The sequence below is a fragment of the Portunus trituberculatus genome, chromosome 16, assembly GCF_017591435.1.
Source record: "Portunus trituberculatus isolate SZX2019 chromosome 16, ASM1759143v1, whole genome shotgun sequence".
Taxonomy (NCBI): Eukaryota; Metazoa; Arthropoda; class Malacostraca; order Decapoda; family Portunidae; genus Portunus; species Portunus trituberculatus.
In genome coordinates, this window is record NC_059270.1 from 4,721,714 (window position 1) to 4,736,215 (window position 14,502).

Sequence of the window (14,502 nt, forward strand, 5' to 3'; positions counted from 1 at the left end):
GCCAAGTTGCCAACTTTTATATTCTCTCTACACGCCAGGGACTGTACGTTTGTGTGTGTGTGTGTGTGTGTGTGTGTGTGTGTGTGTGTGTGTGTGTGTGTGTGTGTGTGTGTAAAATGATGTCTTTGGTTGCCTCTCTCTCTCTCTCTCTCTCTCTCTCTCTCTCTCTCTCTCTCTCTCTCTCTCTCTCTCTCTCTCTCTCTCTCTCTCTCTCTCTCTCTCTCTCTCTCTCTCGCTCTCTCCGTGTTTTGCATCCAAGAATCTCCATTAATCTTGACAAACATTAATTCATATTTTCTTTGTCTCATTGAGAGAGAGAGAGAGAGAGAGAGAGAGAGAGAGAGAGAGAGAGAGACTCATCACACACGCACGTTCTCCATCAATTTTCCGCAAAAGTTTCATCATTTTTTTTACACTCTCACCATTCTCGGCCGCAAATAAAATGATGACTGATGATTATTATAGCAATGGTTATAATGAATGAGAGCAACAACATTCCGCTTCCTGCTTTGCCTTTTTTGTGACTGACTGACGATTGTGTGAGTGATTGCATGGGTGACTGACCGACTGAGAAACTGTGCGGGCGACTGACTGAAGGACTGTGTGGGTGGGTGACTGAGTGAATATATGAGGACGAGTGACTGACTGTGTGGATGGTAGACTGATTTTTTGTGTGGGTGACTGATTGACTTATTGACTGATTGACTGACTGAGGGACTGTCTGGGTAACTGATGAAATGAGTGATTATGTGTGTGACTGACTAATTAATATTATTTTCTGAATGAATGGTATGAAAGTTGATAGAAAAATTATGACACTACTACTACTACTACTACTACTACTACTACTACTACTACTACTACTACTACTACTACTACTACTACTACTGTGATTCTCAAACTTTTCTCTCCATTCCCTCCTTCAGAAATTCTCAACATTCGTGTGGTTCCTCTTCATTTCTCTTCCAAATCCCACCTCACTAAAAATGGTTGACAAAAATAAATAGAAAAAATAAAATGTTGATGAAGAAAACACTCTTTCTTTAATTCGAAAGTTAAGTCATAATAATCTTTTATTTAATCAATTTTAGTCAGCTTTCCAAAATTATTTAGAAATGTATAATTTGCAACACCTCACTATGGTTCTCCTAAATTTTTACCGTGATTGAGAACCAGTTTACTACTACTACTACTACTACTACTACTACTACTACTACTACTACTACTACTACTACTACTACTAGTATCAGTAACAACAACAATAGTAATAATAGTAATAATAATAATAATAATAATAATAATAATAATAATAATAATAATAATAATAATAATGATAATAAGAGAGATAATTTTCTTTTTTCTTCTCCTTTTCCTCTTTTTCTCTAACTTAATATTTAAAAGTTTGTGTGACAACGTCTATAAAAGTTTAGAAATAAGATGCAGAGAGAGAGAGAGAGAGAGAGAGAGAGAGAGAGAGAGAGAGAGAGAGAGAGAGGTAATATTAAATCTTCATTTTAGGTCAAAGGAAGTTGTAGTAAGTTTTGTTTCACCCCAAGGGACTCCTCTCTCTCTCTCTCTCTCTCTCTCTCTCTCTCTCTCTCTCTCTCTCTCTCTCTCTCTCTCTCTCTCTCTCTCTCTCTCTCTCTCTCTCTGGAAAGTATATATTTTCACCAGCAAGAAAAATGAATCTGCAACACACTAATTATAAACATCTTGATGGGAAATTTGTCTTTACTATCAATGATTTGTGTATTTATTGCTATGTTCTTTTTACTCCCAGCCTGATACGGGAGTGTTCCATTAATGTGACCTAGAGAGAGAGAGAGAGAGAGAGAGAGAGAGAGAGAGAGAGAGAGAGAGAGAGAGAGAGAGAGAGAGATTTGTTGTTGTTGTTGTTGTTGTTGTTGATGCTTACTGTTGTTCTTGATATTTTTTGTAACACACACACACACACACACACACACACACACACACACACACACACACACACACACACACACACACACACACACACACACACACACACACACACATTCATGAAATCTTACATTCCCTTTACTTTTTGTTTATATATATGAAAAATTTGCTTACATTTATACACTAGAATTTATGTATTTTGCTGTTTATGTTGCTGTAGTTGTTGTTGGTGGTAGTGGTAGTGGTGGTAGTGATGGTGGTGGTGGTGGCTTTTAATTTCTCATTGATTCTACTTTTACCTGCGTGTCAGTTTGCTTGTCTGTGTCTATCTGTCTGTGTCGCGCGTTTCAACCAGTAGCCACAGGAGGGGGAGCAAGTAGCGTCACACCTACTCGTTCCCACTATCTGATGTAAAGTGAGACGCATAGAAGAAAAAAAGTAACAGACACAAGATACCGTACTGGAGACATAGACACAGGAGGGGGTAATAGGAAGGTCACCAGCAGGGCACCAGAAAAGTCCCGGTAAGCACCAATGATTACCAGAGTGTCCACCAAGGCGATGTTCTGGGACCGGTTCTATTTACAAGTTTTATCACCGATATAGATGTTGTTGTTGTGAGGATCGAGGCTCGGTGGTCGTGCTTCCCCCTTGATCCGGTGGCCAAGTGGAGCTGTGACTAACTGGGTGCAAGGAAGAAGCGTTTGGATTTTGCTTATCTGCCGATCAAGACGAATGGCGACCGGGTGCGAGAGCCTCATTGTGTTTGATTAATAGGAATCCGTCCTTCTGTCTAAACAAATGCCACCATTATGCCTGTAGGAAAGAGGACCTCCCTTCCTTAAAAAGAGTGAATCTAATCAGCTTAATGATAAGAACTGGTGTGAGTGTGAGAGAAAATTATATTAAAGTTTTGAGTATTCAGGATTTTTTATACTTTTTTTTATGAAGCGAGTCACACGGATGGTTAGTGATATGCAATGTTTGTTCGAAAGGTATCAAGGCTGCTGCTGCATTTATTATCACAAGGCTTTTAGTAAAACTGGCTTATCCCATGTGACTCAAAGCACTTATCCCAAAAGACTCTTCAAAACACTTCTTCATGTTTGCACTGAATAAAGCTGTTCTGTTCCTGTGATTCTATTTTACATCCTGGAGTGTTTTTCTAAAGGGTGGAAAGAAACTGGTCAGATTTTTGGTACCTTTTTATAATTTTCTGTATTGACTTGAGTATCTTTTTCATTTTTTTTTTATATTATCGACTTTTTGTCTTTAAAGTTGAAATTGTTGTTTTGAGAAATCTTTACTCATTTATTTTTTAACATCATCGATTTGTATCTATTTTTTTCTTTTCTTAGGTGAATGATCTTCCTTCTTTTATATTATCGATTTTTACCTTTAAAGAGGAAATTGATGTTTTTGGGGCAATCTTCCTCATTTTGCTTGCTTTTACATCGTCAATTTTTATCTGTGAAGTGGGATTAAACAAGCATAACATTTTAGAACCACCTGTGTACAGAATTAATTTTTGGGACGTGGTTACTGGATTAGCCTGATTTCCTTACATTAGTGCCTTGATTCGACTCCTTGACACGTTAAAAAGACGATACAAAAAGTCAAGTCATACGTAGCAAGGTCTGGAGAATACAGTGGGTTCTGTAAGTGGATAATCTAATCTTTTGGAAGTACTATCTGAGTGTGCTGGTGCCTTGCCTTGCCTTGCCGGAGCTGCTAGTGACCTCGAGAACGCATTGATTACTATTTGCAGCTCAGGGCATCGATCTTTGCTGTCAACTCAGGTGTGACAACCACCACTCACACACACACTTTATTCCCTCCCTCCCCGTCTTCCTCCTCTTCATCTTCCTCCTCTTCATCTTCCTCCTCCTCCTCCTCCTCCTCCTCCTCCTCCTCCTCCTCCTCCTCCTCCTCCTCCTCCTCCTCCTCCTCCTCCTCCTCCTCTTTTTCTATCTTGTCTTTCTGCTGTACCGTCCTATCTATTGTACTATTCTGCTTTTTACTGTACTATTTTGTAATTTTGTGTACTCTCTTGTCCTTTTTTGTTGTACTATTTTGTCTGTTTAGGTTATATTATTTTGTATTTCTGCTGTACTATCAAGTTCTTTCCATCTTCAGTTCGTGTATGGAATAGCTATCCAAACACCCTTGTAAGGAATTCAAGAGTTCTTTCTGGTTGGTATTCTTTTCCTATTCCTTTGTATATTTTTTTCTCTACGGGTAAACTAGATTGATTAACTTTTTGGACACCTGTTTTTGAATAATTTTCTCATCTACATCTTTATTTTTGTTTATCTTTCTCTTATATGCGCCTTCCTTCCCCTTCCCCTCATGCACTACCCAAAGACACACAATGCTATGAAGAATAAACCCATTCCACCATATAGTCAAAAACAATCGTGTCAGATCATAACCAGACTGCTGCATAACATTAACATGCATCCCAGCTTGTCACACCAGCATACACGGAACCAGTCCCTATAAATTTCTTTTTTTTTTCCGTCGCTCCTCGCACATATAGAAATTTAATTAAGCTGTAAAGATGTCGTATCGATTCTAGATAACAAACCGGTATAATAGATAGGTAGATAATGGATAAATTTAATATCTGCGCCAAATAAAGACATGCCACATTAGCGCCGGGTAATATAACCTATTATTGAATATAAGGATCATTATTAGCAGGAGGGAGTAACAGCCCATCTTATTACAATTCCTCAGAGTACAGCTTACAAGTGCATCCCAATAATTTCCAGTGAACAGACTGCATTGAAATATTACAACGATTTATTATAAGCAGGAATGATAGACGCGGAATTCGTAAAGGTTAGAATGTCTTGATAATGTAAAGACGCTGTATTATTCTTGGCTGAAGGTGTTGCCCTTATCGATGTAATTGTCTGAAGTGTGAAGGCAGTGTATTATTCGCATGTAATTAGTTATGAGAGAAAAAGTGAGGAAAGTAATTGTATTTTCACCTTGCGAGGATGACATGTTCAAAACATTATTTGCGCAACGGTATGGAATTCGTAGCAAGCACGAGAGAGAGAGAGAGAGAGAGAGAGAGAGAGAGAGAGAGAGAGAGAGAGAGAGAGAGAGAGAGAGAGAGAGAGAGAGAGAGAGAGAGAGAGAGAGAGAGAGAGGAACAGCCAGACACAGACGTGGACAGAGACAGATTCAAGCAGACAAGCAGATGAATAGACAAAAAGACAGAGAGACAAACAGACAACAGACAAGAAGGCAAACCAAAGAGACAGAGAGACAGAGACAGACAGACAGATAGAAACAGCCAGGCACAGACAAAGATGGAGACAGAGACAGGGAGACGAGCAGATAGACAGACAAAGATAGACAGACAAACAGACAGACAGGCAAGAACGCAAGCCAAAGAGACAGAAAGACAGAAAACAACAGACAGGAACAGACAAAGATGGAGAGAGAGAAACAGGCAGACGAGAAGATAGACAGACAGAGACAGACAAACAGAGATAGACAGACAAATAGACAGGTAAGAAGGCAAGCAAAAGAGACAGAGAGACAGAAACAACAACAAACAGGAACAGACAAAGATTGAGACAGAAACAGGCAGACGAGCAGATAGACAGACAGAGACAGACAAACAGAGATAGACAGTCGACAGACAGACAGGCAAGAAGGCAAGCAAAAGCAGATCTCAATGGAAAAACCAGGTAGTCTCAAATATTAATACCCAAACTTTACCCAGAATGCTTGTCGAGTGATGTGAGCTGCCAGACGCATCTTGTCCTTTCTGCAGGCACCGAGATAGACATGGCCAATGCAAATATAATATCATGAGTCTCAAAGCACATTTCTAATTAGGCACGGATGTCATTAGGGCGCCCGGAATTCATGTTGTTTTCTTAAAAGGACGCACGCACACCCAGGGAAGGAGGTTAGAAAGAGGAATTTTTGCCGGCCATGTGTTGCCTGATCCATAAAGATAGATGTTTAAAAGTCGTAAAATTGTAAGTTTAGTATATTGTGCAGGTGACCAGATGTTGCCTTCCCTTAAAAAGAAAGGGGGAACGACCAAGGAAAGGCAGAAGGTGTGAGGGTGAGGAGCACTGAGGAAAGTAAACCCTTCTGATACTTGAGATAAAGGATTGTTGATTAACTTCTCCCTTTCAGTCTTGAAAGAAATGTACACGATAAATAAAGAAGAAATAGATTGTATAAATGAAGGGATGCATTTTTTTTCCCCCCAGTTGATTAAGTGAAAGATTCTGACCAATACTTGCAGTGGAAATACGGAGAGGACAGACAGATGGATGCATATATCAAGGTTTATACCGTGGAAATTTTATATTTTGAGATTTGCATATTTTATTGTAACGAATCAGGTATGCAAAATTCCAAATAAGTTGACATTGCCTGAGCCTGTTGGGAGAGCCGGATTAAACCCTCTGTGAGTTGTAAATAGCAAGAAGGCAGTGGTGAAGTGGCCATCCAGTGCTCATCTGCTAATCTAACCAAGAGGCGCGTTAACTCTCTTTACTGCTGTGCTTGGCCTTTCTCAACATTCAAACCTCTGTAGAAAAAATGCTTGCACGATAATCCTTTTGGTTCAACTCTTTAGGATCTGGCACCTTCAATGGGTCTTTTTTTCTGTCTTTTTGCAGCCTTTGGCCAATGTCCCCTTACGTAAAGAAAACAAACATAAACAATGTAAGAATACGGGTGAAATTTCTCGTTCTTCATAAGTTACAAAAGTATCAAAGAGACTGTATTATGAAAATGTATTAAAAAAAGAAGATAAAAAAATGGTGCCCAGTGACAGATAATAAGGAAGTCACGCTATTGGTATACTGAGAAGGACTCACCTAAGAAGATACCGACGGAAAATGATGTACAACAGTGCGGGTGGTTGGTATGTTGAAACCAGAGGCGGTCAGTTCGGAGAGAGAAGTTGAAGAAATGAATAACTTCTTTTCTATATAGCTTTAAATCTGCCGTTTGGATGGCCGCTTCTTTTTACACACACACACACACACACACACACACACACACACACACACACACACACACACACACACACACACACACACACACACACACACACGCGCGCGCGGATACTGTAAATTAATCCATGTAATGCCCGTTGTTGCAGAAAATTGAGGCGAGTCATCATCAGAAAAACTCCCTGCTGTGTAACATTATTATGTTTATTAGATACCAATCCGTGACTACTGAACTGGAAGGCTTTGATACAATTTAGACAGAAAGGCAATTTCATTACTTTTGAAAAAGTAATTACTTAAAAATATCCTTTAAATTCCTTGGAAATACAAGAACTAAAAGAAACATGAAAATGATGGTAGTAGAACTTGTGTATCTGCTGAAAACATCCTCACCCCCAAAAAAAATCAATAACATGAACAAATAAATATATATCATAAAATATATCATAATATGTAGCATACTGAAAAAATAAAACAAATGCAAAAGGAATACAAGTATATGAAAACCTTAATGCTTAGAATGCAAGGTATGATGTACAGATCTTCAACATTACAGGCTTTCTTTAACATTCATTACACGGAAGATAAAACAACGATGATATTACTGAGATAGAGAAAAGAAAATGAAATCTACTGAGAGAGACAAAAGTAAATGCCTCTTGGATTATTCCTTAATTGATTCAAGTCTTCAAGGGACTGAAGTAGAAACAAGTGTCTGCAAAAAAGAGTTGTCATAGCCAGAAGTCACGTAACCTATGTACTCCTTTCCTCTGTGCTTAGTTAACCTTCAGTCCTCGTCCCTGATCTGGGCATCTATCATGTCACGCTTCGTAAGGATGAATTGAGAAAGTAATAAAGTAAAAATTAAAGCAACAAGTGATATGTTACTCTCTGCCTTTTTGATATGTTACTCTCGACCTTTTGTCAATGTTGTATTGTTTTTTTTTTTTCATAGCAAAAATAAATTACTGAAAAGAAATATATCTAGAGGTACAACACATACGATCCATGTAATACTCGTATGTCCTTAGCGCTAATGGTTTACGATGAAAAGAAAACATTGTACACAGGAATAAAAAAGACAGGTGATTTTGGATAACGTTCTGTCTTTCTTTTTATTGACTCTGGACTCTACAAAGCAAAAATAACTCTTATACTCATAGATCTGAAGTTTTTTTTTTCGATTAACCCTTCCATTAGTGAGGCATTCTTTATTTTCAATTCCTAGAACTTTTTATATCTTTTTTATCGAAACTGTCTTGAATATTTCTATACCGTAAAAAACGGGTCCTGTTTTCTCAGTTTTTACAGTGTTAGAGAGGTTAAGGAAGGACGATTAAGACAATACGTAGGAGGGATAAGAAAAATCATATTCACTTCTATGGCCTGTGTTCAGAAACTCGTCATTGTCTTGCCACGAAAACTTCAGACGCCACAGAGAGGAAAAGACGAGATCTCAAATTTTCCATCTCACTAATACAGAAATCTTTTTAATCTGGTACTTGAATATAAACAAAAATCTTTAAAAATCCACGTCACTTCAACTATATAGAGTCTTGGAAGCAGAAGTGTGACGCAGAGCCACTTTAAAATTCTCTCTCGTACGTGATAATGGGAAGAAATGATAGTGAAGTGGTTAGAGTAGCGAAAGGTTTACCCTCGACCAGCAGGTGCAGTGGCAGGTGGAACAGAGAGGTGGCTTCCCTTCATCCTTCTTCATCCCCATCCCACGCACAGATTACAAGAAGACCACCTGGGAGGAAAAGGTACGGTGTGGGTCTCTCTCTCTCTCTCTCTCTCTCTCTCTCTCTCTCTCTCTCTCTCTCTCTCTCTCTCTCTCTCTCTCTCTCTCTCTCTCTCTCTCTCTCATCTGTCTAGCCGAGGGACACGATACCTGATTACTTGTCTTTCGCTGTTGTGTGTGTGTGTGTGTGTGTGTGTGTGTGTGTGTGTGTGTGTGTGTGTGTGCGTGCGTGCGTGCGTGCGTGTGTGTGTGCGTATGCGCATGCTTTCCTCCTTTCCTGGCCTGCCTGACTCGCACAATGGTTGATGCTGCGGAAAATTAGGAGTTACTATTGTTACACTGTTGAGCCGCCGCCCCATCCATCATGCCAGAGAGAGAGAGAGAGAGAGAGAGAGAGAGGGTGGGGTTAGTGGGGGAAGATAAGCACTGTGAATAGCAAGGCAAGAGGAAGAACGGGAAATTAAGATAAATGTGGAAAGGAAAAAGTGCAGGAGGAGGAGGAGGGAGGAGGAGGAGGAGGAGGAGGAGGAGGAGGAGGAGGAGGAGCAGGAGTAATTGGGTAAGAATGCACGAACTAAGGCAAAGAAGAGTCAGTCGCCACACGCTTCGTAAACGCATTAAAATATCATTATTGTTTTGTCTTCTCCTCCTCCTCCTCCTCCTCCTCCTCCTCCTCCTCCTCCTCCTCCTCCTCCTCCTCCTCCTCCTCCTCCTCCTCCTCTTCCTCCTCCTCCTCCTCCTCCATCAGCCCAACTTTTCTCTATTTCCATTTTCTAGTCATCGCTCTTATTCTCTGTCTTCTTTCATCTCTCTCTCTCTCTCTCTCTCTCTCTCTCTCTCTCTCTCTCTCTCTCTCTCTCTCTCTCTCTCTCTGCCTTCACACAACTTTTAACTTCTGAAACATCCTTTTCTTCCCTCCTATTCCCTCCAGCCCTTCTTCCCCTCCCTTCCCTCCCTCCCTCTCTCCCACCTTTGTTCTTTCCTTCCTTCCTTCCCTCCCTCCCTCCTTCCTCTTTCTTCCGTGCACCATATAATCCTGCTTAAATTTAATTTTTTCCCCTTACAACACATAATAAATCTTCTTCATAATATAATATCACGAGAGAGAGAGAGAGAGAGAGAGAGAGAGAGAGAGAGAGAGAGAGAGAGAGAGAGAGAGAGAGAGAGAGAGTTGTTCTTAGTCTTGTCACCAGGAAAAAGGACTCTTCTGATGACACACACACACACACACACACACACACACACACACACACACACACACACACACACACACACACACACACACACACACACACACACACAGTCCTTGACAATCTGCGTGGAGTGTTTGAAGATGCTACGCGGGCCTGTCCTTGCTGCTGAGGGTACGAAAAAAAAAAAAAACACTGGACTGGAGGGGTACGAACAACCTGTATATGTACCATCCCGCTGGCGATACACAGTGACAGGGGACTCGCTAGCGCCTTCTGTCTCTCGCTGATGGGGATGTATTGTGCTTGGAAGGAAAGACGGACGTGCACTGGTAGGAGAATAATGGACACAAGCAGGAGGTGTCAGCTGGAGAATAGGTAAAGGGTGGACAGGTGTAGTTACGTGACGGTGACTCAAAGGCGGTGAATGAATGCTGTGCTGGAGATCGCAGATGGGGTGATTATGTTTCCTTGGCGTGATGTGGAATGAGAGAGAGAGAGAGAGAGAGAGAGAGAGAGAGAGAGAGAGAGAGAGAGAGAGAGAGAGAGAGAGAGAGTGTACAAAGAGATATGTAGGTTAGTTACGTTAGTTTAAGTTCGGTTAGGTAAGGTTGGGTTAGTTTAAGTTAGGTTAGGTTAGGTTAGGTTACGTTAGGTTGTTAAGTTAGGTTAGGTTAAACAGAGGCAGAGGGTGTGATAGAGATAGAGAGATAACGTCAAAACAGACATACATACAGATACACACACACGCACACACCAGCAAAACACGTCAAGTAGGGGAGGAACTGGAGGAGGAGGAGGAGGAGGAGGAGGAGGAAGAAGGGAGAGGCGACAAAATTATCCCAATCAGCGAGGATTTCACCGTCAGAAGTGGTAAAGTCGGTGATATTTATGCACAGAGAGGTGAAGGCGGCTGCTGACTAGAAGAGAGAGAGAGAGAGAGAGAGAGAGAGAGAGAGAGAGAGAGAGAGAGAGAGAGAGAGAGAGAGAGACGATTTCGATAGCTATGAATCCTGAAAAAAAAGAACATTTACAAGTGATCGTATTTCTGGTAATAAATGGTTTGCTATCATTATTATTATTATTAGTCATTGTTACCACGTATTTCTTTTATCGGTGCTGTTATTATTGTCATCACTATCATCTTTCCACACTGTTATTTTCATCCTTGTTACGCGGGAATGGCACTTGTGATAACGCTTTTATGATAACGAGAGCCAGCAAGAACAAGGCGAGAAAATATAGAAAGAAAAATAAAATTGTATTTGGGACGAGTTATTTTTGGCACAACATCATCATTCTAGTGAGTCATGGCTGGGGAAACGCTCGCACACTGCTCTTGGGACGCTCTGTGCAATGAGAGTCTCCGCGGTACATGTGTTGGTGCTGGTGGCGATATCTGATAAGGAAACACTCGTGGCTGAGTCAAAGGCGTTGAGTTCACTTTGGGTGGCTCAGAGAAATAGCTGTTTTGACGCTTTCACTACGACATGCCACAGTTCACAGCAATAAAAGCACCGCATAAAATCTCACTAAAGACCTAATAAGAAGAGAAATAGGTTTAGAAGATGGGATTTTTCAATGTTTACCCAATATAATGCTTAGAACAAAAAAGAAGAGTCTCATTGTGGTTCGTATCCTAATTCTCTTTTTATAATACCAGATCTTTTACTTGTTAACTTTTGAATCTCTTATTGCTTTGCGGTTCCTCAGTCACGTGTGTTTGTCGCATGAAGAACTCTTAACCCCTTGAGTACCATGATGCATTTCCATATTCATTCTGCTTACTATTTGGTGGTTTTATACAGCTTCAGAAACTCATGTGGGGAGATTAAAATAGTGAAGACTGTGGCCATTAATCTTCTGACTTCCATAGACCTTTCCTTATGTAAGTAAAATAGTCTAATCATACATAAATCTAAAAGTAAAATTTTGTCCCAGTACTGAAGGGGTTAAAACGTACTGGGATGAAATAGTGAACACTGTGGCCATTGATTTCCTGACCTCCATAGACCCTTCCTAATGTCAATAAAATAGTCTAATCGTGCACAAATCTCAAGGTATAATTGTGTCCCAGTACTGAAGGGGTTAAGACGTACTCGACAAATCACCTAATGACATCATCACGAGAATCTCACCCTTCCCATTTAGAACCCTCTGATTAAGGAGCGATGTGCCAAGTAGCGGTGAGAGGGTTAAGCCTTGTTTGGTCCTTGGGCACGTACGGCAGGGTGCTGGTGGGCAGAGTTCCAGCAGGGATCCTACAAGTCATGCGTTCCCTCCTGTGCGCCTCGCTTTGCCTCTTAGTGACCTAAACACGCATCGAGCAGAGCAGCGTGAGTCGCCAAGGTGCGGTACGACGTCCTTCCAGCGAGCCCCGGCAGCGACCTCCAGAAAGGCCACTGCACTGACTATCTCCCACCCCGGTATTTTTTTCACCAAATCGCTTATTCTTTTTACCGCAGACTTCCTGTATCCTCCTGCGCCTGACAGAAAGATGGACGTTCACGCGGAGTAAACCACGCCAAAAACGCCACAATTACTCTGCCAAATCACCTCGTGGGATTGGTGGTAAACTGGCAGTTGTATATAAGTTACACCACCTCGGAGAAAGCTTCCTGATAACGAGGCACGCATTATGAGAACATGGTGACGAGGGGAGAGGGAACGGGGGAGGCCGGATGAGATTACCCAAAGGCGAAGAGGTGAAGAAATGGACTGTGGCAACTGTAAAATATATGAATCTACTGAAATATCGGTGAGTCAGAGAGAGAGAGAGAGAGAGAGAGAGAGAGAGAGAGAGAGAGAGAGAGAGAGAGAGAGAGAGAGAGAGAGGCGGACTACATAATGTTATTTACCCCTCGTGACCTCAAGGTTAAGAGCTCACTGATGTATTATGCACGAGTTGGTCACAGTTTCCAGTGGTGCTGGAGTAGTGCAGGGGTTGAATCCTCTCTTTCAACACCCAACTGCACGTACACACGACTCGCATCCTTAACCCTGCCTCTTCAGCTCCTCCTTCTCCTCGTCCTCCTCCTCCTCGTCCTCGTCCTCCTCCTCCTTCAACCCCTCCTTGTTTATCCTTCCTTGTTCGCCTTTCTCGATTATTTTCCCTTCTCATTCACTTGGTCGCTTTATAATTATGGGCAGTTAAGCTGAAGTGATGATGAAGACGAAGGTTTGAGGAGGGGAGCCGGTACATGACCAGGTCGGAGGGATGCTGGAGATGGAGAGTGGGGAGAGGATGTTAGCATAGAGAAGAGATGGATGTTGAGGCACAGGGGAGAAAAAGAGGCTGTTCGAGGATAGGCAGAGGATGTTGGGATAAGGAAAGAGAGGTGTTAGAGAGAGAGAGAGAGAGAGAGAGGGAAACACCAACTTCATACGTTCACTAAGACAAGAAAGTGAAGAAGGCGAAGACAAATAAGACGAAAAAAAAAAATGATACCAAGAATACACAGACTAAACTTTTGAACTTTTGCTAATGGTAAACCGAGTTAAAAGTTGAGAACACAAGAATTGCAAGTATGTGAGGTGCTCTCTTTCTTTGTCTCGTGTCCCTCCAGCAAACAAGACAGCGGAGGGAAAAAATAAAAAAAAGACGAGGAGAAGACAACACTATTACCTCCTGGTTAGAGACAAGGCGTGGAAATTTTATGATAGAGAATGGAATTAGATGCGGGAAGTGAGAGAGAGAGAGAGAGAGAGAGAGAGAGAGAGAGAGAGAGAGAGAGAGAGAGAGAGAGAGAGAGAGAGAGAGAGAGAACTATTACCATGTGTTTCTTGAGCTTGAAATGTGCGCTAGATTTGTGCACAATGGAGAGCAAGAGAGGAGCGATGATGAGATCGAAGGTTGACATGAAAAAAATAAATAAAAATAAGGAAAACCAGAGTAAAACAAGAAAGGAAAGAAGATGAATAGTTGAAGTTAGTAATAGTAAAACTGTGCATAGTCTGTCTACTCTAAAATGGCTCCCGGGTTCAAAACATATTGTAGCTTTTTGATGGTATAATTGATTTGATGTGAATGATACTTGTTTTCTGTTGACAAGGACAGCTGATGGTTTTCCTCAAGAACTGACAACCCCACATTCCTCTAGGACCCCATTCAGACCAAGACACAAGAGCCACTTTAGAGGAAACAGACTGTAGTAGTGGCAGTATTAAGAAGAGTAGCTGGAGAAGGAGGAACAGGAATAATTACAAATGAAGACGAACAATAACAGATCATGAAGTCCTTACTCTAGTTTAAAGTAAAGAAGATAAATAAATGAAGTTAGTAGTGTAATAGTGGTAGTAGAAAGAAGATTAGCTGGAGAAGGACGAAAAAAAATAATTACAAATGAAGACAAACAATAACAGATCATGAAGTTCTTAATGTAGTTTAATGGAAAGAAAATAAGTAAAATGAAGTTAGTAGTAGTAAAACAGTAATAGTGGTAGTAGTAAGAAGAGGAGTTGGAGGAGGAATAGGAATAAATACAAAGGAAGACAAACAATAACATATCACGAAGTCCTTTTTTATAGTTTGTTCATGTAACTATCCTTTACTAATTACTGGTGGAAGAGACAAAACAGCAAAGTAGAAGGCGCCTCAAAACATCAGTCTCCCCGGCGGGGAATCGAACCCCGGTCTCCCGCGTGACAGGCGGGG

At 41.1% G+C, this 14,502-nt stretch overlaps 1 non-coding gene across 1 annotated transcript in view; it reads right to left on the minus strand.

Moving 5' to 3' along the window:
• Positions 1-14,455: 14,455 nt before the first annotated feature.
• The window catches only part of Trnad-guc, a 72-nt gene continuing 25 nt past the window's right edge, over positions 14,456-14,502 (minus strand). The window contains exon 1 of the tRNA in view: positions 14,456-14,502. This exon is cut by the window's right edge and continues 25 nt beyond it. This is a non-coding gene — a tRNA (tRNA-Asp).